At 43.1% G+C, this 25,857-nt stretch overlaps 1 pseudogene; it reads left to right on the forward strand.

Moving 5' to 3' along the window:
• The first annotated feature begins 7,046 nt into the window (after positions 1-7,046).
• LOC142580582 (U2 spliceosomal RNA) lies at positions 7,047-7,222 on the forward strand (annotated as a pseudogene).
• Positions 7,223-25,857: the final 18,635 nt, after the last annotated feature.

Genomic DNA, 25,857 nt, shown 5'->3' on the forward strand with positions numbered 1-25,857 from the left:
AAATGCATAGCTGTCCATACGCGCAGATATTTTTAGCTTTTGAAATTATACACAAATGTTGTTATTGTGTTTGTACATAGTAAACGTTCGCGCACGTTGAAGAGGGAGGCCTCTGTAGGGGTTGCGTCGTACTTCGCTTTAAATTTCGCATACTCTTTGGCATCTAACTTATCCACGTGAGCCTCATGTACAGGCTGTGACTAGGTGTTGCCTTTGCGAGACGATATTTGCATTTTATCGAAAGTGCGGACTCGCTAGGCTGTGATATGTGCAAAGTGCCCGACACAGCGGAGCACATACTTGTAGTTTCTCCCAAATATGACTAGGGACTGACCTTTTCGTCACGCCGGTTACCAACAGGCCGTTGAGAGGAAAAAATGTTACTGAGCTCTCGGGCGAACACTCCACCTAGGAAGTTAGCCATCAAGTCACCCCAAGATTTCTCCTTAGCATGGGCTTAACTTACGGGACCCCTCACCTGATTTGCACATAATAAACAAGCAAGCGCAATGCGCAGTTAAAGTGCTCACGACCCTCTCTGCAAAGTATGAAAGCAAGGCATGCCCCGAATAGCTGAAACTTCAAATGAAAGCCAGCGTGCGCTTCGTCTTGGGAGAGCCCTGCTTCTCGCCGGAGTCACGCACAAAGGCCCCTGCGTAAGACGCGCTGCTTGCAAGGTTACCTGATGTGACACGTAACTTCGATAAATAATTTAATGCGCAATGCCGCCACTGTAAACGGCGCCACACCGCAAAATAAAAAGAGAAGAATAAAACCCACGGGGCGGTTACGAGTGTGGAACGCGAATGTTTGGGCGCTAGCTAGCTTTTTTCGCTCCCGCTATTGAGTGCGCCCAGACACTTGGGGGTCTGAAATTCCGGCTTCGTCTATGACATCTCAGTTAAATGATATTCTATAACGTCCTCATTTAAACTACTACGTGCGCTCCTTTCCGATGCTCCAGTACTCGCCGGCTTCCTAAGCATACACTGGCGCAGCCGAAGGCGGTATGACGACGACGGCGTTGAGACAATGAGCGGACGATTCTGAAATGATGATGATGGTTTAACGACGACAGCGTGACGACGACGACATGGGGACAGTGGGATGACGATGAGCGCAAAGGGACGATGGCATGACGATGGTGGCGCCACGACGACAGCATGACTGCGACTGCATGATGAGAATCGTATGACGAAGATGGAATGGCAGAGACAGAACGACTATGGCATCATCATGACGACAGTATGGCAACAACTGATGATGACGATGGCTGTGTGAGGACGACACAATGACTATCATGGCTGACAGTGGCGTCATAATCAGATCATGTCACGATGGAATGACAAATAAAAAAATAGGTCCACGGAAGAACGGTGGGCCCAATCTATAGGTTTGTCCGCACGCGATGCGCGGAAGGAGACATCTGGTGGTGTCCCAGGGAACCAGGAAACCCAACTTTGCGTCACAGTAACCGAAGATGCTGTTTGCCAAAATTTATGAGCACAACTCTCTGGTGGGAAAATTAGGAGTCCAATCTGTGTGTTTCTGCTACAGAATCTTGACAACACTCAGCGACGGATTTTTTGTCAATTTATTGACATCCCCACCAATTTCTGTTCAGAGAAACATAACAAAATTGACGACCAGTTAAGCATCCTCACGTGATTTGTATTCGCATTAGCTTAATCCACTTTAATTCACCTTAATTCGCTTTACTCCACCTTAAGTCCACTTACTCTAATTTCAGAACTCTACCTTAATCCACCTTCCTCTAATTTCTACCAACTATATACCACCTTAATCTATTTTAATCCACATTAATTCACCTTCATTCACTTTACCTCAGCTTATTTCTTTTTATTCCATCCTAACCTTACTCTAACTTTTTATAACTTTGATTCACTTTACTTCACTGTAAGTCACCTTAATTCACTTTAATCCAGATTAATTACCCATCATTACTGCTAATTAACATTGTTATGTCATTTACTACCTTCTCTATTCCTACTGAAGTCACACTGGGCGCCGATGACTTCACCTCCTCCCCATTGGCTGGGACGTCACGTCCCGAACGACGACACGCACATAGGCCACACGTTTACTCAACCATATGGCTGCGATGTGACCTGTGCAATGAAGCACGCACTAGGCACACCTTTAGTCAACCACGACCATGTAACCGCCGCGGTGTCGTCAGCAACGTGCTCGTCTCGCACCGTTGACGCCCTGCTTTGATTCCCAGCCATACTGAATTTACCGAATGTTGTTTTCGAAGGCAATAATTTACATTGCTCACAGGAACCTCCCTCATAAATGTGATGTCGATACGGGCATTATTTGACGCGTTTTTACCTCTTTTTACCTTGCTTTCAAAGAAGCTGTATAAGTATTCCGCTTAATTCACTGTCCATAATTCAGAGTCCATAGGTCGCTTTATACACTTGGCACGATCTTCTTGTTCTGGGTACCTGGCACAGATAACTTATTCTTGCGAGCAATGTGCAAATAACTTACCCATGCGCTTGACACAGCTCTTCTAATTCTCCCTTGAAGTATGCCTGCGTTTGCGCTTCGTCCACTCACGTGGCTGTTTTCTGCGGCTGTTTGTGTGGCTCGGCGAAGCTGCAGCCTGAACTGTGGAGTTTGATAGAAATAAAGTCAACCTCAAAGATCAGCGTATTACAATCTGAGCTGTAGTCAAAAGGTCAATAAGCACGCTGCCGCTCGTAACACGGAAGGACGAAAACGTCGTCTTTCACATCGTGTCTTTAAACTCAGCCTGAAGACCATGTTATTTGCAAGCCCATTGTATAGAACAAGAAATAACTGCGCCGTAGTTACGCAGTGCGACACGTATGGTAAAAAACTTGGAATTTGATACGTTAAGTCACTGGTTATGCAATGAGCAAAGCGTTTTTTTTCATGACCCTGGATAGAGTGGCACTTTTACATTCCTGGATATTAAGAGCACAGCTCTTGGAAGTTTCTTGACGAAGCACATTCGCTGGGAAGAAAGAAAGGCAAGGCGTGCCCCGTCTGCTCTCCTCTCGTTTTGTCATACGCTATGGGCAATTATGCAGCATCAGACATCAAAACGGCGCTTAGTTCGAATGTCACTTGCAGTGTGTTGGGTTAATGCCGACGGCGACACATTTGTTGTCTAAATAATCCTTCCTCCTCTTGAAATCTTCATGAGCGGGTGACGCAGTTCGACTTGATAGCCATATAAATTGCGAAGTGCTCACAATGCGCGCATTACGAAGGCTGGACGTCATCAAAGCACCCGAAGATGTACTTATTCTTTTTTTAACATTAGCATGGTCTTCATTTTAGTAGGCACATTTATTTTTTTCATTCCAGCCAAGACCGACTCCATGGAAGCATAAATTATCTGTCTTATGTAGAACAGCAGGTTATTCTTAGCCCGTAACTTTCTAGTCGATGTATTTCACAACTGCATACTTTTCGAACACACGAAGGAAAGTAATGTAATTGTAGACGCATATGCTATGATAAAGTGGAACATCAAAGGAAATTAGGATTGCATTTATTCATGCCGACTAACATTTGGGCCTTTTCATATAGTGATTCTGGCGTCTGCACTAATCGTCGTGTTGTATGCTCCTTAACCTCCAAGGTCAACAACTTCTTTCGCGCTTGCGCTTAAGGGACACACGGCCATTACATGCATAGCGCGGCAGTTGGCATTAGAAATGAGTAAGGATTGATGATTAATAATGTACTTCTGGATTAGTGAGTACTGCTTTATAACGTACGGTCGCAAATTTTCCCCGAGAGGGGTTGATGACCAGCAGGCGCAATGCCTTGCGAATAAGATTCTGTACACGCTGACTTGTACATGAAACAAATTTTAATGTCTTCATACAAAGGCGAATCTGGAAATCAGGAAAGCTGCAGATTATTCTCATTCTGCTTCTGTGTTTGTTAATCATCACATTGATGAAGAGGTCATTCGCTCCAGCAATAATTATTGCACGCGGCGGCTGTTTCTATGGTTCAAACGACGCTTTATGCCACTGTGCAGCACAATCATCTTGGCACTGGCTGAGACGCAGCTACTTCTGAGGCTTTTTGATGGCTATTCGGTAATGATTTGAAGTCGGGAATGTGCCAAATTTTAGGCGTAATTATCTTTTTTTATTATTGAGTTATATCCCAATTTCCAGATTTCTGATATCCCAAACGGACAATGGTCAAAAGGCGTTGCTTTTACGCCCTTCATGTGTAATGAAAAGTGTCCGACGCTAAGACAGGAAATAAACAAGGTCGCATGAATTAGTACAAGTTTAATCGGAAACAAAGCCAAGCGACGAATATAACACGAATCACTAGGAATAAAGGTACGGCGAGTCTTTCGAATGAAGGTTTGGACACAAAAAAAAACTAATTTCTTTCTTGGTGGCGTGTTCAACTTTTTTCAATGAAGCGGGCCCCCTTCTTCAAAGAAAAGATTACATCTTCCAGAAATTTTGCCGACAATACTAACACCTCCGACGATATATCCCCGTAATCTCGCATTTCCTGATTAACTATTTCGTTAGTCATAAGGATGTGTTCATTTTTGGTGTTTTTACGCTTTAACATTTTATTTCATGACGTAGCAGTCCCAATGTATGCTACGATACATAAAGTTCTAGCGTGATCGCTGGTACATTCAATGTATGTATACACTAACAATTGCTCATACAATTTTCTGAATACCTATGTGAAGCTTCAGACAAGCGCCTCAAGGAAGATGAATGAACGTAATATTGTTTGGTTATGTTTAGTATAAGTACTCAGAGTAAAAAATCTTAAATATAGATATATGCACCTGGACCCGTATTCAGAAAAACCATCTTACGCTAAAGGCGCTCATGCCAGCCAATAGTGATGCGAGACACATTGTTCGTGAAGGCGATCAGCCAATGATAAACAGCCCTTACAAAAGAAAAGCTCTGTAAATTAGTCCCCTGGTTCCTGGTTCTCAACTTTTGTAAGTCAAATGACGGACAAAAAAAAGAACATTTCGAAAATTTGTTGGCGTCAATACCAGCCATAGTGACGTCCATGCTCTGCGGGAAAGTAATAGACGCCCAAATATGAAAACGCGTAAGTTTCTATTATATAGGGACCATTTGTTTTAACGCGTAGCTTTATATGAAGAGTAGGGTTAAAAAGTCAATGTGAAGCGAGAAAATCCCTTTCCCAATACTGGGTGAGAATGCGCAGTTTAAGCCGATTTTGCGCGTGGTTGACAGCGGACATCCTGAGCAGAGTGACGAATGACCCATTGTCTCCGCGATAACAATAAGCGCGCCAGCGAAAAACGTTCTAGCTGCCCGTCCGCTTCACCGTTCCCCGTGCGTCATGCGCAGAAAGGAGGTGTTAAATCTAGGCCACAAAGGCCCAAGCACATACTGAAATGAGGATAACAAGCAGTAGGGAACTTACTGGTAAACACCCGACCAGTGAGGATGGAGGTTGACTAAAGGGTACCCAACATGTGAGGATGCCCCGCACATATATTAATTACGCCTTCATGCGCAGCCCTTCCTCCACCTCTGCCTATGACGGCATTAACGCATTGGTTGTGGCGCGCCATTAAGCGTAACCTACCTGAATGGAAACTGTCGAAGATATCTGTAGCATTATATGGTGGTCGGCGTGGTGTGGAATTCATGGGTTCGGCAATGTAAATATGTGCATATCTCTGTTCGTACTCCTCATGCATATTAATGAGTACTGCATACTACTCCATCACATCCTCCACACACATCATTACCGCGCATAACACATTCCGCACAGGGTCCACGGCCATATAAGGATACGGATATCTTCGACAGTTCCCGCTCAAGGAGGTGCCGCTTAATTTTTGACTAGTTGCAGCAGGCAGCTGGTTTGCTTTTTACTGCATTTTTTTCGCTCGTGAAGTAACTGGTCTCTGGTCAAGGAGCATGCACAAGCATTCTCATGCTTAATTATAGCGCTCGATTAGCTTTCTTGTGCAAGCAAGTGTGTTGAACTGGCGCTGAAACCTACATATAATTTGGTTAGGTCATGCACAGTGCTGTAGAGTGATTTGCAGTGTTTGCGCAGTGTTGAGCAATAATTAATAAGCGCATTTGCGCAGGCGTTCAAATGGTAATAGATAGCGAGTCAAGCTTCGGCTGAAAGTCGGTGTCAAATAAACAGCGTGCTCTTCTGTGAGTGAAAACCCCGCATGACGGTAAGTAGCACTTGTAATAATTTCCTAAATACTCTGTCGAAGCACTCATGAATAAGAGAAACTCACCATGGGAAAATGAAGTTGCACTTGCTTTTGTCGAATGTATGGTTATCAAAATAACATGCACTTATGGGCATCTAACATTGTTTGAGACACCGTTACAATAGCCTATACGTCGGATCGGGAAAGTGACAACCATAGAGAAGCGTCTTGTCTTTACTGTGGCTCTCATTTAAAAGTTATGCTGCCGAGGCAACCAAAGCGCAAATTTGCCTCTTTTTATTGAAGGAATGCTATGAGCACTACAGGCTAGTTTCGACAATACCTCCAGTCGAAATTTTTTCTTCAGGCTCCCCAACTTGCCATAACTGCAATAACTGACAAATAACGAAAGAGTTCAGTCGTCATTTAAGACTGTGCACGATGTTGCTAGTAGAAGAATTCCAACGGACATGTTTAACAGAGCGTAGATAAATTGTCGATCACTTTGATTGATTTCTATAAGCGCGGTAAGGACAGATGCAAAAAATCATGAGCCATTCCACTCTGTGCGGGTTGGTGACCAGAAAAGCTGTTTAGCATACGACATAGAGGTGACACGGAATTTTTAAAATATGTACGTACTCATTTCCCGGTATTTTTTTTTATATATTCGCGTGGGACGACGGGACCGCCGTCTCGAGAGGCCGGAGGAAACTGGACACGCGTTTAGTTTCGACGGGACTGCCTCCACTGGAGAGTGAAATGAAAGGAAAGGAGATGCGCAAGCGCTTGGAACTCTGCCAAATAGAGGGCAGTGCGAACGTAGACGTGGATGACGTGGGTCAAATTGTAGTATCTGTTTTTATCAGCTCAATATCTGATACGGGTTGTATTTGGACCCAAAATATTAAACTTATTTTTGCCTGCTGGCTGAGTGCTTGAAGCCTGCTACACCTCCGCAGCGGGTCGGCCTGGCATCGCACTACTTTCGGGATCGGTCCACGGTTTTTAGTCTACGCACGTCAATCCGCTGGAGACCAGCCACATACAGCTTCGCCGTAAACTGCGTTCCAAGCTATACCGTTTCTGTTGCCTCATGAAATGTCTTTATTCGACCAGCAGATAGAGGGCAACATTTAACGTCTCCGTAAAACCAAGACCAACTGGAGAATGGAACTGGAGCAATCACTGGACGCAAAAAAAGCACGGCGCTCAAAAAAAAAAAGAGTAGAGCGCTACAATTTACGTAGAGAAAAGAAGACTCGTTCTACTCCGCTACCCTGCTCTAGCATGACCATGGGGGTGAAGACATTACAGCCAATACGATTCTCATTAAATCTGGTTGGAAAACTTGTGAGGGCTTCGGTTGTAAGTTCAGCATGGTGGATATCAAAGAAAGAAATAATGTAGAATCGTGGAGCCCGATAAAGACAGCTGATATGTCAAATGAATTGTCTTCTTTTTCTTTCATTTTTCGTGCTTTCAGTTTCGTACTTTTGGGTATTATCACGACAACCTGTTCGTTTTATTGTTAAAGTTAAACTTTTAAAGCTGTGAGAATGCCTTCATTCCCAATCAGCATAAACAGAACTTGAACGCAAGAAAACAAAGTGCTCATCTTTGAACTGCCGGTTACAAAGGAAGTACTCGCCCTCGCATAATTACAAGTTTCTTGGGCAATGCGAGTAAGAAAGAAGAAAAACTTGTTGCCATTTAATTTCCGCAATAACAAGTCGTAATCACCGTTGACACTCGGCGCGTGACAAAAAAAGAGGGGGGAAGAGGTGCCATCACAACTGCCTGCAACTTCATTTGTTTTCCAGCAATCAGCGAGAGCAGTTACTGCCGCTGAAGCACTAGAAAGTTCCAGAAGTACTGTCAGCACATGCTCAAGCATTTTTAAACTATAAAATTTTCTCGAATGGAGCTACCTGAGCACTTGGAAAGTTCTTGTAACCTCCAACAAAGCGCGTTTACCCTGGTTATGTCCGATGTCTTCAATTAGTTTCAGAAATTAAGTTTGTAGATAGACAAGCTGTTGCACCGGCACATATAATTGCGATTAACTGCTTTGTTCTCCGAGCGGGCCGGCCATTTTCCTTTCCCATTCACAGCTTCGCTATTTTCCTGGAAATCGCTTGCTATTCTAAGCTTTATTCACTTCACACGCCTCCTACTCCACGCATACAAATTCTATGAGACATCTCGTCTTGTAGACTGCAAACTAAAACAAATGCCAATGACACACAATACGAATTTGAGAACAAAGAGAGCCTCTTCTATAGAAAGGAGAGACGTTTATTCGTCCTGCTATTTCAGAAGGCGTGGCGTTCATAGTCTCAGGGCGCTCACAAAAGTTGAATCTTGCTTTTAAACGTGTTGCATCGTAGGTCAGACGAGCAATGTTTTACGAGCGATGAAAGCATTGGTCTTCCGGTTACACTTACACTCAGTTGTGCGCTTTCAACTCAATAGAAAGCAGTGTTTCATCTTACTCTGTCGTAAGGTTTTGTTGTACGGACACCGAACACCGCCTGACATCGGATGTCGGATATATCAAGCGCTAAACAAATGCACCAACGCTAGGTACTCCAAGTGAACAACACGGCGTTTTATATTTCCTCCGAAACCCTACACTGACGTTGAACGTTCTTTCAATCATTAAAAACGCCCATGTTACCCTCTGGCCATGATTGTAGGGTATAGCACAGTGACTCTTTCGAAGTTACAGATTGAGAAAATGAAAATGGATGAAACAGTACAGGATGTAAATGGAGTCGTTTATCGGGCGCACGTGAAGGGAGAGTGCCACGGAAAATAAATGAGAAACACCTAAGCGTGTATCAATCATTCGATGTTCATTTACTTATCTCCATCTCTGTCTTTGAGTCGCCTGTCATTAAATAAAGGACGCCGTAGAATTTGTGCGCCAAAGCGCCGCAAGGCCAGACGGTGACGAATTCAACGATCTTTGATCGTGATTGCGTAGGTGGATGAGTTCTTGCCTGGAAATTATTTCACAACCTATGAAAAAGTGTAGTATATTCACTGGCAAGACAAAAGCACTGAAAATGGCGTTGCATAAATTTTCAAAGCAAGCAAGCCGAATTTGAACCGCTCGCTTTAGAAGGCTTTTGTTGTCAAGCGAATCGATTAGCTTTCCATGACTGACTGGAGTGGCAGTCATCGGCTATATGCAGATTGGCCAGTGCTTTCGATTCGCATTACTTTGAAACGGTTTTTCCCTTTACGTAACACGTTCGCCACAGTGCGCAACAAAATACCTTGTCTCACATGCATTCATTCTGCCTTCATTCAGGCCTCGGTGAGCTCTCTACCGACAGACAAAACCGGGCTCGATATGTGATGACCTCGTCGCCCCTTTACCGCGCCGGAGTCTCCTCCAATGTATAGTAAGTAATTACACGTTGCTTACACTTAAAGGTCACGCCAATTCTCACTTCCCTTAACCACAATACTTTGGGTATTCCTGCGCCGCATTGCGTAGCTAATTGCGATGAAGTAATTTTAAAACGCATCTAAGATCTTTGTCGTTCGCACTGCATTTCACTAATTTAGCGTAGCACTACCGAGCGGTTGCACTTGTTTGTCTCATGTTGATGTGAATTGTAAAGATGTTTGAGTACGCACGTGTTTCCTATCAGCCCTTCATTTAAGAGTGTTGCCCGCAGGCAGCATACCAGAATTTTTTTTTCTTGCTGAGTGTTGGTATTGAGTACAACGATTCTGGCAAAATGCTTTTGGCCAGCACTGAATGACAGGAAGCAAGTGTCATTTGTTGGGCTAGAGCAGAAACACTGAACAAGGAACAAGTTAGACACGAGACTCACTTTCTTTCGAAAGCACGGTCAGAGGAGACAGGCCGATGCAAAATCTCCGGTTGCAGCGATATCGGACACGTAATGTAAAGCAGGTGAAGTATACACCTGTGGTTCCCATATGACGAGAGCTGTCTGTGTAAATTCCAAACAAAGCCATAAGTTGCCTGCGGTGAATCTCACCTCTAGTTTTCTTATTGGTATTTTCCCTTATTAGGGAAAAGTTCATGTGAAACATTTATTTCATTTCGTTGATTATGCTTATTCCTGATATGTTGTACTAGGAATTGTTATTATGTTATGAATTTGCAAATAAGAATTTTCATGGATTAAAGTAAATGGCGATCTCCTGGCGTTCCAGTAAAATGTGACATCGGTTTCTAGAGCAACATGCTACAGGTTTGCTGCACAATCATTATTTTTTTTTAGTTATTACATCACCTATTGACTTGAAGAAGGTGCTCAGATGTCTCACCGGCTGCCTTAACAACCGTCTACAGCGTATTACGAGACGGTAGCGCAGTCTTGCTGTGTTTTTACACGTTGCACATATTTGTTCACCCAGCTGTCTTGCTTTGGATGGCCACCAATAGCTGGCTAAGTGAACACGTAGCTAGCAGTATGTTACCATAATGCGATGGCATTATGCAAACGAAAACTGGAAAGTTAGGTTGTGACGCATGATTGTTTTTTCCTTGAAGCAGTGCACTCAAAGCATCGGTGAGACTATCCTGATACCAGTACACGCTATGTCGTCTCCGTGGTTTTAATGATATAACATTACACAGATGATTATACTAAAAGGTGACCTTCGCCAGTCAATGGAGGTATGTCCTCGGTGGAGCGGCTTGTGCGGTGAGGGAGGCAGAGCAGAGAATCAGTAGCCATGTATATCTATAGAAACACATGCTGTGGCTCGAATGGGCTGCGGTCGTGCTGTATCATGCTGTAGCTCTCCCCTGCACAGCGCTGCATGAAAATAGTTGTAGTACAGCGAAGGATGTGGCTGTGTTTTGGTGGTTATATAGCGGTAGTTCTGATCAGTGAAGCAAGGGGTCTAATAGTATTTAGTAAAGGGTTTTATAGCATAGTTCTATGACATTTCATATGTAGTGATAGACGTGGGGAATATTGCAGAGCACCGCCTTGTGGCATTCTTGCGGAGTCAGCTAGCCATTGTTAGCCGTGTTGGCGCATGCATACCAATGGTGTTCGATTATATCAGAACGAGGTCCGCGCGCCCGCGTGGTTGTTGTGTGGGCAATTCTGCGACACTCGGTAAGTGGCATTAAAATGTGATAATGTCAATTGTGTGTTACATCTGTCCTGCTTCACGCTGGAGGTAACGAATTGCAAGCTATACTCACAATATGTTGCGTGTTTATTTTATAGAAACAAGCTTTAAAAAAAGTTATGTTTCAATTGACTATACGTGATACTGTAGACTCGTAGTGAGTTGTAGTTAGATAGCAGCGCCAAAGAGCGGTAGATCATAATTTCATAACGACTATTCGATGACCATGCGGCAGGAGAAGTGATATTGATGTCGACAGATAATTATGTAATGATAGAATCTCTTAAGAGCATCACATTACGATCACCAAATGAAACATGAGGACACGTGAATTTATAGCTTTCTTTTTTTTTTCTAGCAAATAAACTCTACTTGTGCTTCTTGTTCTTCTTGATTTCTAATCGAAAGAAGTGCATCTTTCGACCAGGTGTTCAATGCGTCCAGCGATTTCTGAAGAATACTTAGAAAAAGAGGACATAATATAGACTCGGAGCCTACAAAATTTTAGAACGCGACTTATTCGTAGCACGTGCTAAGGCAGTTCCCTCTCCTCTACTATAGTTTTAGATGCAGAAAATAGAGTACGCATTCTACCTGATAGCCTGCAAAACTATGGTAACCTTTCTAAGAATAAAGAAGCACCAGTGCTGTAATAAAGCTTTTTCTATCTTATTCTTCGATGAGTGGAAGGCCTCACAGCTTTCAAGAATTTTCACTAAGACTATAGCATCATGATTTTTGGAAATCGTGCTTAGAGGTTATGTCGCAATTTCCACAGAATTTGTCTCATATACAAGGTACTAAAGGAAGGCACCAAATCAATATGCAATTCTAGTAACGTTGAACGAAGCTATTGAGAATTTTTTTTACTAGCTTATTCTCGGCAAGGGTAGTTAATGCACATAAATTAGCCAGAGGAGTGATTCGTGTAGCATATAAACTGAAAGAAATTAAAGAGATACACATCTTTACTCTAAAAACACATATTTAATGCAAATAATGTTTTAGAGCTGGTCGTATTTCGGCCTAATTGTTCTAGGGAGGCCACTTCGTCTGGCACTTCAATCGACTGTTACTCTGAACGATAGGTTTCTGCAGTATTCGTATCCTGTTTGTTTAATCAGCTAGATAAGATGCCGATTGCATTAGCTCTCTACCTGAACGGCCTGTTTGAATAAAAGTGTGCAAATGCGGTATTCGGCCGAATAGTAAGCACAGATCACGGGCGCAAAGCAAAAATAATGATAATAAATAAACGTTATATCTCATGATTAATAACTGAATGGTTAGACTTTGTATAGACAGGCTCGGTAAATATGTTTCTAGCTAATAAACAATGCGATCGGTTGTTTCGAGATACGTTGTGTCAGGATTTGGACAACAATACAATTACCAATTAACCTCGGCCATGGTATATGCTACATCTGTTTGTTTGATTGCTTAACAGTGATTCTATGTAAGTACACGCTGAAAGGCGGAGAAAACGAATAAAAAAATTAGGAAACACTTTAATGTGCATTCTGCTAAAACAGGCAAATAAAATTTTATATTTTTTATTGCTTCTCTTCTCCTAATCATTGGTTGCTGTGGAGAACTTGAGGACCAGAGTACCTCGGCTAGTTCATTATCGATGTCCCTAAAATACTTTAGAAATAAATTCATTAAAATAAAAATATTTGTTTGGTATGGAAAACTAAAGCTCTATGTTTCCGTTTCACAAGTTTTCTCCCTTTGAATAAAGCACAAAAACGTGTTCATTAAAGAACAAGTGAAAGAGTCGGCTTTTATTGACAGATGCGGTGTTTCAACGGGAGCTTTTCTAGACATTCTTTGAATATACTTGAAGTCGACGCTGATTGGGTGGAGAGATGGCCTTTCTCTGTAGAAATCAGGCATTATTATTGGCTCTAAGGTTGCCCCTATTCTTAGCAATATTTACCTGAGTAAGGTTGACAGCTGCTTAGAGGAAGCGTTAGGTGATAGCGTTATCGAGATATTTCGTTACGTTGATGATTACTTGATTTTCTGCAATAGGGAAGAAATCCACTCCGCTGCTAGCTCAGTAAGTGAGCAATTTAAACTTTATGGAGGAGGATTAAAGTTTACCAAGGAATTTGCTCAGCGACGCGTAATTCAGTTTCTTGACATTTCCTTGGTCTTCGAACAAAATCATGCTTGTTGGCAGTACTCCCCAAGATCTTCGAAGCCGTTGCCAAACTTTCAATCCAAGCATTCCAAAGTAGTGAAAAATGATATTGGCATGTCGTTCCTTAAATCTTCCCTGACCAGATCCTGCATGCACAAAATGAGCGCCAGTTTTAATGGGCAGGTCCGGTGCCTATTAGAAGCAGATTATCCTAGTGTAGCAGTGGCCACTGTGGCTGAGCGCCTAAAGAAGTCGGTTTTGAGGGGGACGGACGTAATTACAAAAAGCAGTAATAGCAAAAAAAGAGTAGTGGCTATTTCGTACATTCATTCAGTGTCGCACAGGCTTAAAAAAGTTGCAAATAGATATGATGTTAATGTTGCTTTCACTACTCCCAATAAGCTAGGTAAGATATGCGCTGCCGTACAGAGGAAAAAAGAGCAGGTAAAAGGCAAGAAAAGAGCAGATATTTGTCCAGTGAAGCACTATAAGAACGAAAGTTTTACTGACTGTCGTATGGGTGTGGTTTACAAAATTCCCCTTAGCTGTGGCCAGTTCTACGTAGGGCAAACGGGACGGTGTATCAATCAGAGGTTAATGGAACATAAAAGGTTGTTAAGCGGTGGATCGCCTTCTAATCTTTCCCTACATTGGCAAGATTGTAATGGCACGCCAGAGTTAGATGAATGCGCGATATTGCACAGGCATAAAAATGAAGATGCGCGTCTTATGGTCTATATATGCGCGTCTTATGGTCGTCTTATATCTATAATGGTGGAAGTGCATGCGTGAGTCAGCCTTCGATTACTTTACATAAGGAAGAGATTAAGTGCCTTAACAGTTATCTCTCACCTAGACCGGCACATGTACCCGACTGACACGTGGTGATACCCTTTCTGAGCTTGCGCAGATGAGTTTTGTGCCTTCTTTCTTTTTTCGCCTCAGTGCTCCCTTCAGTTGATAGTCGGCGTTCGTGTTTTCCACTTCTCTGCTCTTGTGTCCTGTCTGCACGCCTCACCTCTTTTTGGCATTATGAATCCTTACCAACTAGCTCAGCTTTCTGTCGTTCTAGGGCTATGATCTTTAAGTTAAAGCCGGGAGACACGTGCCGGGAAATGTGAAGCAATAATTTCAGGGAAGTACCTAGGAAAGGAAAAGCGAAAGAACTGAATATTTGGTGTTTGAGGTTAGCACAAAAGAGATAGAAGAATGCCTATATAGAAAAGGATCAAATATATTTCGTGTCGAAGAGTACTCAAGAAGTTGCCGCGGGTTCATCTCATGAAACGAGAGCAATGTAAATTAGGGCTCAAGTAAGTTGTGACGCAAGCGCAATATTTCATTTCGTGATGCAGTGCCTGCGTGCATATTATGTGCAAAAATTTTAAAAACTATTAGTTTCAATCCACCATGCAAAACCGCTGCTTAATATTTTTTTTGCTTGCTTGCTAGTTATTAGACTTTCGTGCGCGTACCTCTATATATCAATAAGTAATAGGCGCTTTTATCTGAAGATATTACGGCAAAGCCTAACTAAGCCGCAGTCTTGTAAAAAACTAAGTCCACGAACCGTAAATTTCCCATTGGAAATGGCTTTTACAAATCCAAGAATATAAAATATTTACATATATGCAGGCTTATCGCTGTGTTATCAATATGAGCTCCAGCTATTCAGCGGACACGGCACTTTGAAGGAACAGAGACGTTTGCCTCAATTGCGCTAATAAATTAAAATCGCTGAAGAAAATGTCGTAACGCTCATTGGCCTATTTCCCTTAACAGGGAAAAGCAACGTGCTGCACTTTATACCTGAAAATAAAAGAAAAGGCACATTTCTTCGCATCCGACGCCGGAGACATATGACGTCCCCACGTTGTCGGTTTGTCGTTTTCGATATTCGTTGGCAGGTCGCTTGTGCATACATAGAGTGCTGTACCATGACCAAGAGTTGGCTCTCTTACGGACCACTTGTCAAACCGCTTTCATTTATTTCACGTCGTCTGCCCTGACCGACACTTCATACGTCGCTTATCGCTGTCGCAGTGAATCTTCCACCCCCAAGTCGCTCACGTTTCGTCCTGTGCAGCGACTGCTGTTATTCTTTCGAAGACACACGTCCCTGTGATATATCGACGAAAGTTTTTCCACGAACAAGAGAGGCACGTATATTTGGCTTTCTGCTGGTGCATCTGGAAACCCGGTCGAAGCCGCAGTACCTCATCCATCACTACGATGGAATCCAGTAAACTCTGACGGTGACACCGGTTGAATCACACTGAGCAACTATGACTTCATACATCAAAAAGTTGTGTCGTACTTTTCCTATGGGAAAAAAACTCGCGCGTTGGAAGTATTGTCACGTTTCTAAAGGGTAAAAAATAGAGTAAGTACGAAGCTTCTGTCTTTCATTTTTATGCGAGAATGTAAAGCACGTTTGACAATGACAGAGGTGGGGTCTAACATTTGGAGAAAAAAATATTTTTTGGATGCTTACTTTTAATGCACCGCAGCAAAAAAAAAGAAAGAAACCAAATCTAGAGTGAGTTTATTACAGCTCTTACTTATGGTATCATTTTCTGATAAATATTCTGTCGTCAAAAAGTTCAACTCCAGAAAAATAGTGTTAGTGAGGTGGTGCTCCTTGAACTCCCAATATTTTGCTTATTTCCTTAAAAACAGCCGTACCTCTCCTTCGGTTCAGTGATGTGCGTAAAGAGCAGGTGGAAGGAACCATCTTCAGCTTTAAGACGGCGTGAAAAAAAAAAACAGTCTTCTTTTTTCTTTGCTTGTACGGTCAAGCGCTAAACTGGCAGGTTTACTTTATGATGCACAAATTGTCAGTTGCGAAATAGGCGGACGGATTACATGCACGCTTATATTAAACAAATACTTGGAGGCCGCATTCATCAGGTCTTCTCGGAACTAATAGTCACGTGCCTAAATGATAAAGAAAGGGATTGGCTTTCGTCAAAGACAAACTTACCTTCGTAGGGCAGGACCTGTGGCCCTGCTGACGCAGATAAGTCCCTTTGTGGAAGCATTGGTTCCAGCCGGACACATCCTTTCTTCGTTCATTGTTGATCACTTTAAGACTCAATCTCCCTGTGAACATTTATTTCTTGTTTAGTGGGAACGTTTATCTGGTCCCTCTGTGTTCTTGGTGAAGGCTGGCCCGTCATGCAAACATGGACAAGCTGGCTCCAATTCAGAAACTTCTGTGCTTGAGCGGCAACGGCGTTTCATGCCCAATGCAGTCTTTTGTGAAGAGAAAGCTTTCACTTCGTAAATCATTTATAGGCTCACCTTCATTCTTCAGATATTTACTTAATATATATGTATAGCATTCATTGCAAAAAAAATACTCCTGAAATAAAAAGTACCGATGCTGCTTTGCAAAAAGAACCTTTAGACACTTCGGTTATATATGTGCGTGAGAGACAAAAAAGTAGGAACAGTGAAAATACACAAAATTATACAACATAGACATTTTAATAGCACACTACTCTGGGCCACGAACAATAAATTCTGAGAGAAGTAAATGCGTTCTCTTGCCGAGACCTCGTCGAAGCATACATTACAGCTTCAAACTTTCAAACTTTGTTTCTTCAAGGTGATATATCTCTGGGAGTGCGTATTGCTGCCGCGAACGAAACTCGCAAAGCCTAACGCCGTCGAAGTAGTTTACAAAAAATGAAGCACCCACAATTTACCTAAGACAAGTTACTTTCCACACTCCAGCAGCTATATTTCCTCACTTCATTATCCGTGCTGCTATATTTTCTAACGCATAAAGTTTTCCATGGTGTATTGCTCCACGGAATTGGGTGTGTGATAAAGTGTGACCATAACAGAAAAACCATAAATTAAGGATCGCTTAATTGTTCTTTCGTGTGAGTCTCGTTTCTTTCTTTCCTTTAGAGCATGCACAAATTTTTCGCCAGTATTTTATAATTTATTTTAGCATTCCACATTTTTCTTCTGCTGAAGTCGATACGGCGCTTTGTATGCACGCTGCAGTCCTGTTGTTCCCTTTGTCGTAAACAATAGCCAACATGGCGCGAAAATATGTCATATGCAGTGTAGATCAAGTGGACCCAAGTGTCAAGCCGCCTGATTTCTTCCATGAGCTTTAGAGCCGCTTTATTGGTATTGCAAAGCTCGTTTAGAAGGGAGTTCTTCGCCACAGTTTTTAGCTACATTAACAAATTAAGCATCTGGTTCGTCTAACAGATAATTTCATAGCCTCCCAGGATGGACCAAGCATTTTAAACCGAAACCAACAGCTGCACATTGACACCACTGCAAGATTACCAAATCATTGCGGCCTACACAGGCACGTGAAGCTTAGCATACTGTTCACATGCGCTTTATGAACGCTACGCTGATGGCACAGTGAATACGGCTTCGCAAACCTTTCAATTTCCACCAGTGGTGTCCTATTGAATCGTACAGCACGGGAGTTCTTTAGAGGTGAGCCATCAGAGTGCCTCCTCCGAACAGTTGACACAGTTGACGACGACCTCGTCGTGTTTGGCAACGCGTAGAGACCACTTTTTCTGACCTGACAAAATGCAAAATGCACTGTGACAAAGAGTAAAATGGCAAGGAAGTGGCACTGCATCGCTGTTACGAGTCCAGAAGCTTCGCAAATAATGTAATTTTGACAGAAGCTCGAGGCCGCTGTGACTGTAATTCGATGCAGCTTGGCTATTACGGAAGAGGTCCTATGATGCGCGACCTTTTCACGTGTTGTTCAGTCATTTCGCGTGCACTGTATCAAAGAACTAGCGTTATTTTGGGACACTTCATTGTGAGAAAAGGTTGAGTTAGTGAGGGCAGGTTCTCATTTAATAATACACTCTGTTACAACACATACTTGTCCACCTACTGTTATGCTTTCCGAGCAGTTTGCTATCCCTTTCATCGATGCTCAGTTGTCGACTGAATTGAATTACTGCGAGTGGGCTGCTTAACTTTGCGATGGGCTTCCGGAAGCCTGAGTATAAATAGTTGAAATTAACTAATTGACCGGACTGTGTATTCTTGGATTGAAACATTCTAATACACCGTGTAAAGCGGCTGAAGGCTGAGTTTCCAGAAACACCTTTTTAAGGCTCCCCTGCAAAGCACGTATCCACTTATAACCTCTGAACCAAACAGCAGGTTTCATCGCATTTTAGTTTATAGTTGCAGGGTCTGTATACTCGTCTTTGTTCGCATTCATTAGCTTCGTACATTTCGCAGCATAACTGATATCGCAGTCGTCCGGGCCGGTCAACTTTCTCAACTGTCAACTGCCTCATTCTGTGCTGCTGTATTAAGAACATGGAGCGATGTTGCTATATATTTCACGTTGTCGCCATGTGCGATCCTAATAGCAATATTTAACAAAGAATTTACCGATTGCTTAGCCTTCTCTGATGTCCATTTCTGCGACTCGCCAGATAGTCTGCATCATGACGTCAGCCTTGCAATATCCAGAACTGCTTGAACGCCTCGGAACCTCATGTTGCAGGCTAAAAGAAGCAAACAGCTCGTTTTGATCGTCATAACACACTGCTCAAAAGGAAACAAAGAGCGCCCCTTTTATGTGCTATATGCTACTTTGAATAAAATATTAACGGGACTGTCGTTTAACGTAACCATTGTTAACTTTTACTTGCACTCGTTCCAGGGAACCAAACTACGCAAGGAGACAATTTCCTGTTTTCGCAAGCTCCCAAATCAATGTTCTCCAAATTGTGTTTCCCCCGTTGGCACTCCTAATATACCGCTTTCTTTCTCTATTTCTTTCTTTCTTCGCTTCTTTCTTTCTTTTTTTCCGTTTGCTGATTTGATCAGCCTCGTTCCCTGCAATCTTATCTCCAATTTATTCGACTTGCCATGGCTCGCTGGACCTAAGAACGTGAGCGTTACTGCAAGCCTATTTGGGGAGTATACCGAGAGGTACAATTCAAGAAAAATACAGAAAATTTCATTTGAAGCACTTCCAGCCCACATCACTAACTTTACCAATAACCCAAGGCGGGTGAACTTTACCAAGTTAACCCGCCTTGCAGCAGTGCAGTTCACAAAGGCGCTTACCTCACGATTTTCTTCCCAGTGCCGCAATTATTCCCCACTCGACAAATATTTGTGCTGGCAGTTTGCACTCATAGTCCGCCTACTCACTCGCCAATATTCGATTTTGACTACATCAAAGCAAAAACGGAATGATAACTGCGCAGAGACGTCGTAGATTTCGAACACAGATTGAAGTACGCTTGGGAATATGGAAACTCAGGCGAGCCGAACGTTCCCCGCTTCATCTCCTCTAGCAAAGACTCATTTGCATAAGAAAGAACCTCAACTGAGCAAGTCGCAAAGGACCCGGTGTCCACTGAGGAGAACTGCGATTAGTAGTAGTCCTTGATCATAGTCCTTGATAATAGTACCTTGATCGTCTTGCTGGCGCTTGCGGCAAAAACGTGCTATGTGGCCACGATAGCCGCAGTAGTATCAGATGGGACGAGGAGGACGCCAATGCGGATAGCTAGTTTGGGTAGGTTGCGCTGGTAGTCACGGAAGCGATGTGGGCCGGCGTTGGTTTTGGAGGCATGGGTGGAACGATGACTGGAGTAGCGGCGGCTACTTGTGCGTACGTTGATGGGGCCCTAAGGGTTAGAGGGTCCGTGTACGCTGCACCAGCCATGGACGCCAATTCCGCCTTGATAACGTCTCGCAGATTGGTATCGGAGGCATGAGAAGGCATAGACCCTGCGGCTAAGCCAAGATACTGGAGCTCTTCTCGAATTATTGCGCGTATCATTGCTATACATTGCTCGTAAAGTAGGGTCGTCGGAGGTAGTGTTCACAGAGGTGTCTGACTGCAACCATACTTATTCGAGTTCGTCAAGGCGCTGGCAAGTAGCGACGATATCAGCGACGGTAGCGGGGTTCTGGATGGCTAAAGCATTGAAAGCAATAGCTCCGATGCCCTTGAGGATGTGGCGAACCCTGCCTGATTCGGTCATGGCCGTGTTCACGCGCCGACAAAGAGCAAGCACATCCTCGATGTAAGACGTATAAGATTCACCGGGTTGTTGCTTGCGAGTGTCGAGCGTCTCTTTTGTGAGAGCGGAACGAACAGCCGATGTGCCGAAGATTTGGCGTAGCCGCTGTTTGAAAGCGCCCCAGTTCGTGAAATCAACCTCATGGTTGAAAAGCCAAGTCTTCGCTACTCCGGTCAGATAAAAGGCGACGTAGCATAGCTTGGACGCATCGTCCCAACGGTTAGCTGAACTCACTCGGTCGTAGTCGTCCAGCCAATCCTCGACGTCTTCACCGCGAAGTCCTGCAAACAGATGGGGATCACGCTGGTGTCCACTGACAACCCAATACGGGGAGGCTGGGGTAGCCGAGGTTGAGATGTAGGAAGTAGAAGTGCCTGTTGGCTCGTCCTGCGACATGTTGGCGGACAGCTGGCACAATCGGCGTCCCGATCGAAGCTCCAGGAGGTTGAGCGGGGAGTCATAGGACGGAGGACCGAAAAGCACACTCCACCACTTGTGACGCAGCAGTTGTCACTACGTTTATTCCGAGTCGAAGATGCGGCGAACCGATCACGCATATATATATATATATATATATATATATATATATATATATATATATATATATATATATATATATATATATATATATATATATATATATATATATATATATATATATATATATATATATATATATTCGGTAATAGTGGGAACATACCGCTGGCGTACGCAGAATAGAATATTTGTCATCCTGCGACATCCCCAGCTTGGGCTTCGAGGTGAGCGGCAGAGATTCCTACCGAATACAGTAATGCTATATATGGCTTCCAGTTTCTACCCCTCCCATACGCTCCCTGAAGAGGGGGCGCACGGATGATAATGCAGCTTTTTTATGAAACCAAGAGGGACAACCAAGAGAACCTTCTTCTGAAAGTGCATGGCAAGCCTCAATACAACAAACTGACAAAACTTGCGGCGTTTCGTGACATTCCTGTCTCTGTTGGCCCCGACAGGTCAATGAACACTGTGCGTGGTGTCATTTCTGACTAAGACTTCCTTGAGCTCAGTGAAAGCGAGCTGTTGGATGGACGGCATGACGAGAACGTGGTAAAGGTGCAATGAATTAAGTTAAGACGCAGCGACAAGGAAATTCCTACAAAGCATGCAATAATTATGTTTGAAACAAGTGAACTCCCTGATTCAATAGAGACCGGATATTGTAAACTTCGCATACTGCCGTACATTCCCAATCCGCGCCGATGCTTCAAGTGTCAGCGTTTTGGGCGTGGGTCTCAGAGCTGCCGAGGACATGTTACTCGTGCAAAATGTGCACCTAAAGACCACACCTCAGACATCTGTACTTCCGAAACCAACTGTGCAAACTGTGATGGTGACCACCCTGCCTATTAGCAATCGGGTGCCCGTCATGGAAGAAAGAAAAAGATAATTGAACTCAAGGTCAAACTAAACAATTCCTTCCCAAAGGCGCGCAAGCGTTTTTCTGCTCACGATCAGTCGAATTCGTCCTCCAGTGATGAGATGCACCGGGGGGCAGTGCCACATCCTTCGGCGGCCGCCCGAGTCACACGGAGTGTGGCGGTGGTTCCGCCATCAGCCCCCTCTGGCAGGAGAAGCCAGTGCTATTCTGCCCCCGCCACGAAGGGCCAGCAGACCTACGGGCCTGCCGATCCCAGGGTCACTGCGTGGGCTGAAAGGCCCCAAAAAGCCCAAGTCATCCAATGGACGTCATCTGAGCGGGCGCCTCTGAAGAGGCGATGGATGTAAGTACCACTGGTCCTGCGTTTCAGACGCCGAAGGAACTGCGCAACTCCGTTGAGCGTGCCGGGAAAAAATAAAAATCGCGTATCATGGGGCCTGGAAAGGTCCCGTAAACTAAATTTATTTCGCTTGACACACAGCAGAAAACACTTTTAATATGGCTGCACAAATAATAGATTGGAATATAAGAGGTCCGATACATAATCTTGATGACATTTAGGAAAGGCTATCCAAACTAAATCCAAGAGTGCTGTGTATTCAAGCGACACACCTCAATCATTCAAACACTAGCTTTCTCGGACAATATGTTATCTATTGCAAAGAACGCAACGATGCTCTTGCTTTGTGGAGTGGTGTGGCCATAATAGTAGATAATGGTATCGCCTGCCATCATTTGAAGTTGCAAATTACACTGGGGGCAGTTGCAATCAGAGCCATGCTCTTTGATACGCTCATCATGATTATTTCTTTATACATCCCTCTCAAATTCGATTCACCACTTTCCTATCCGTTTTGCTACAAGTGCTTTCAGAACCAGTCCTGTAGAAAGCCTGTACGTTGAATCCAACGAATGGTCTCTACACCTACAAAGGACATACTTAACTTTATCCAACGCCCTGAATGTTAAATCAGGTATTCAGCATCCATGTAATTTTACTTTTCGCAACATGTCCCCTGTCAGGCTGTTCCGTAACTGCCCAGCCATCCGGCCTCCTCTGTCCCTCCGATTGGAAGCACTCTCATAAAAAAGAGGGGTCCCTCTTTTCGAGAATGTCCTAATGACTCCTACTCAGCTTCCACCGCCCTGGGAGTGGCAGACTATTCAGTGTAACATCTCTTTCATAGAAATATCGAAACGAGAACCTGAGGCGCACATATATTCACATCTTCTTGAACTTCAGTAGTATCCCTGTGACGAATTTCACACAGATGCTTCCAAGTCTCCTGCTGGTGTTGCTTACGCAGTTTTTGTACACTCATTTTCAACATATGGGGCGCTAAATCTACACACCACTATCTTTAGGATGCAAGCATACGCTATACTCTCGGCTCTTCAGCACATAGGGCTCACAAATATCGCTAAGGCTATTGTCTTCACAGACTCATTAAGTGTACTGACAGCCCTATTAGTCTACGAAAACACAAGAATTCCGTTTTAATTAACTGTACAGCTTGTTGTGCTGCGCAACAACACCAAAGTACAGCCAGAGCAGTACAGACGACGCCAGAACATAGAAATTCACGGCATTGTAAAAACTGAAAATGAGAACCTGCTCGAAAAGATGAACGACTTGGCTCGAATGCTGGAACTGCCCGAGATAACGAGCTCCGACGTTGACGCGCTTCACCGACTGCCAGCACGGCCCGGTAAAGAATCTGTTGTAATTGCTCGACTTAGTTCAACCACCCTTAAGGAAGCGTGGTTACAGAGCCTCTCTGCCCTTAAGTGAAAAAAGCCTAACATGCGTATCTTTGAAAACCTGACTACTTTCAACAAACATCTCCTGTGGCTTGCGCGAGAGAAGGCAGAAGAAAAATGCTACCGCTTTGCGTGGCAAAATATTGGGCATGTGCTTGTCCGCAAAGACGAGGGCGATGGCGTCATTCGTATCCGTAACGAACGTGACCTCGAAAGAATGGTATAGGTGGTTAAGCCTCCGTTCTTAAATGTGATAGTGATTTCCAATACCCGTCGCAAATGATTCCTGCCGCTATCATGATATCGCATCTTTTCGTAACGTTGTACCTGTTGTACAGAAGGAATCAAGTTTCTTTTTCTTACCGTTTAAATGCCCAATGCTAAAGGAATAAAGTGGAAGAACTGGATTCCTTTTTGTCTTCTGTATATTACAATTTCTATGTACTGGCATTTAGTGAAACGTGGTTTACTTGTGACTAGTATGTCGTACAACTCGATGGCTACAATTGCGAGGCACTGCGTAGAAAAAACCGGGATGTTATACCCGAATGCTCTGTTGTTAATTCAGATTTTCAGACCCTTTTCATCACAATGAACGTATTCACACTTGGAGTTATCTACCGCCCGTCCTCTGGATCCTTAGAAGAATTTTACTGCTTTTTTTAATCAATGTTGGAATATTTTTCATTTTTTAAATCGGCAGTAATTATTCTAGGTGATATCAACATACACATTTTAAACCAAACTGATTTATTAATAGGATTTTTCGATATTATATCATTAAATGGCTTTTCGAATGTTATTGACGTTTCCCCACACATAACGGCCACTTCTGAGACTCTGATTGACTGATGCCTCTCAAATCTTCATAACAGCGATATTAATGCTGGTGTACTTACTACTGCTATCAGTGACCATATGCCTCTTTATTGTTTTCTTACTGAATGCTCGGTGCATAGGGTGACACCCATAGCGACAAGCATTACTGTTCGGCCTATAACATCGAGTTGTATTGATAATTTTGGACAACATGTATTTTGGACAACATGGATTAATGCAAGAGACTAATCCTAAAGACCTATATGATGCATTTCTTGAGAAAATTATTGTAACATGATCGTCCGTGTCCGATCAAAATAATTAAGTGTAAGAAAGCAAAAAAATCTTGGATAATCCGACAGTTCTTGCGTCGAATTAAAGAAAAATATACTCTTCCACAAATTTATAAGACACAGAGACTTGTAATTTCTTATAGAATTTAAAAGGATCAGAAATAAGCTGAGCTGGGATATTAAGAAGTCTCGAATTTCTTACTACACTAATAAATGTGCGGAGATATATTATGACGCTCAGAAAACTTGGCGCGCTATGAAAGACTTATTACGGAAAACGCGAACTGACGTCTCTAAAGAAATGAAAATAGATGGGCAGAGATTAACTGGTAAGGCTCTCGCTAATGAGTTTAACCGCCACTTTTTAACTTCTGGAGCGTCGGAAGGGACCACCTGTGAGGATTTTGAAACATATATAGAACACAATTTGGCATAAACTTTATTTCTTTTCCCGGTTACCCAAGTTGAAATTGCTGGTATAATTAACAGCCTCAAAAGTAATATTTCGTGTGGTTTCGATGAATTAAAGCAGCTCCAATTGAAGCGGTCTCAGATTTGCTATCCTACGTAGTTCGCCACTTAATACTATTTTGTTGACAGGAATATATATTTCCGGATAAAATGGAAGTTGCTAGGGTTTCAGTTCTGCATAAAGGTGATCCTCTTGACTGAATTTCTAACTACAGACCGATATCAGTACTTCCGATTTTTTTCAAAATAGCAGAGAAAGTTATAAATTCTAGAATTACTCAGCATTTTTGTAAGCAGAACCTAATATCCGAATATCAGTACGGAGTTCAGCAAGGCAAATGGACTGATTCAGCATTACTAAACATCAGAGAAAAAATTGTGACTAATATAGAAAATCAATTGTACACAATAGGTATTTTCTTAGATTTTAACAAAGCCTTCGATTCTATGAAACATCCCATAGTGTTTGGAAAGTTACCATATTATTGAATAAGAGGAGTTCCACTTAAGTTACTGCGTAGTTACCTGACTAACCGTACTCTGTTCGT

The sequence above is a fragment of the Dermacentor variabilis genome, chromosome 4, assembly GCF_050947875.1.
Source record: "Dermacentor variabilis isolate Ectoservices chromosome 4, ASM5094787v1, whole genome shotgun sequence".
Lineage (NCBI taxonomy): Eukaryota > Metazoa > Arthropoda > Arachnida > Ixodida > Ixodidae > Dermacentor > Dermacentor variabilis.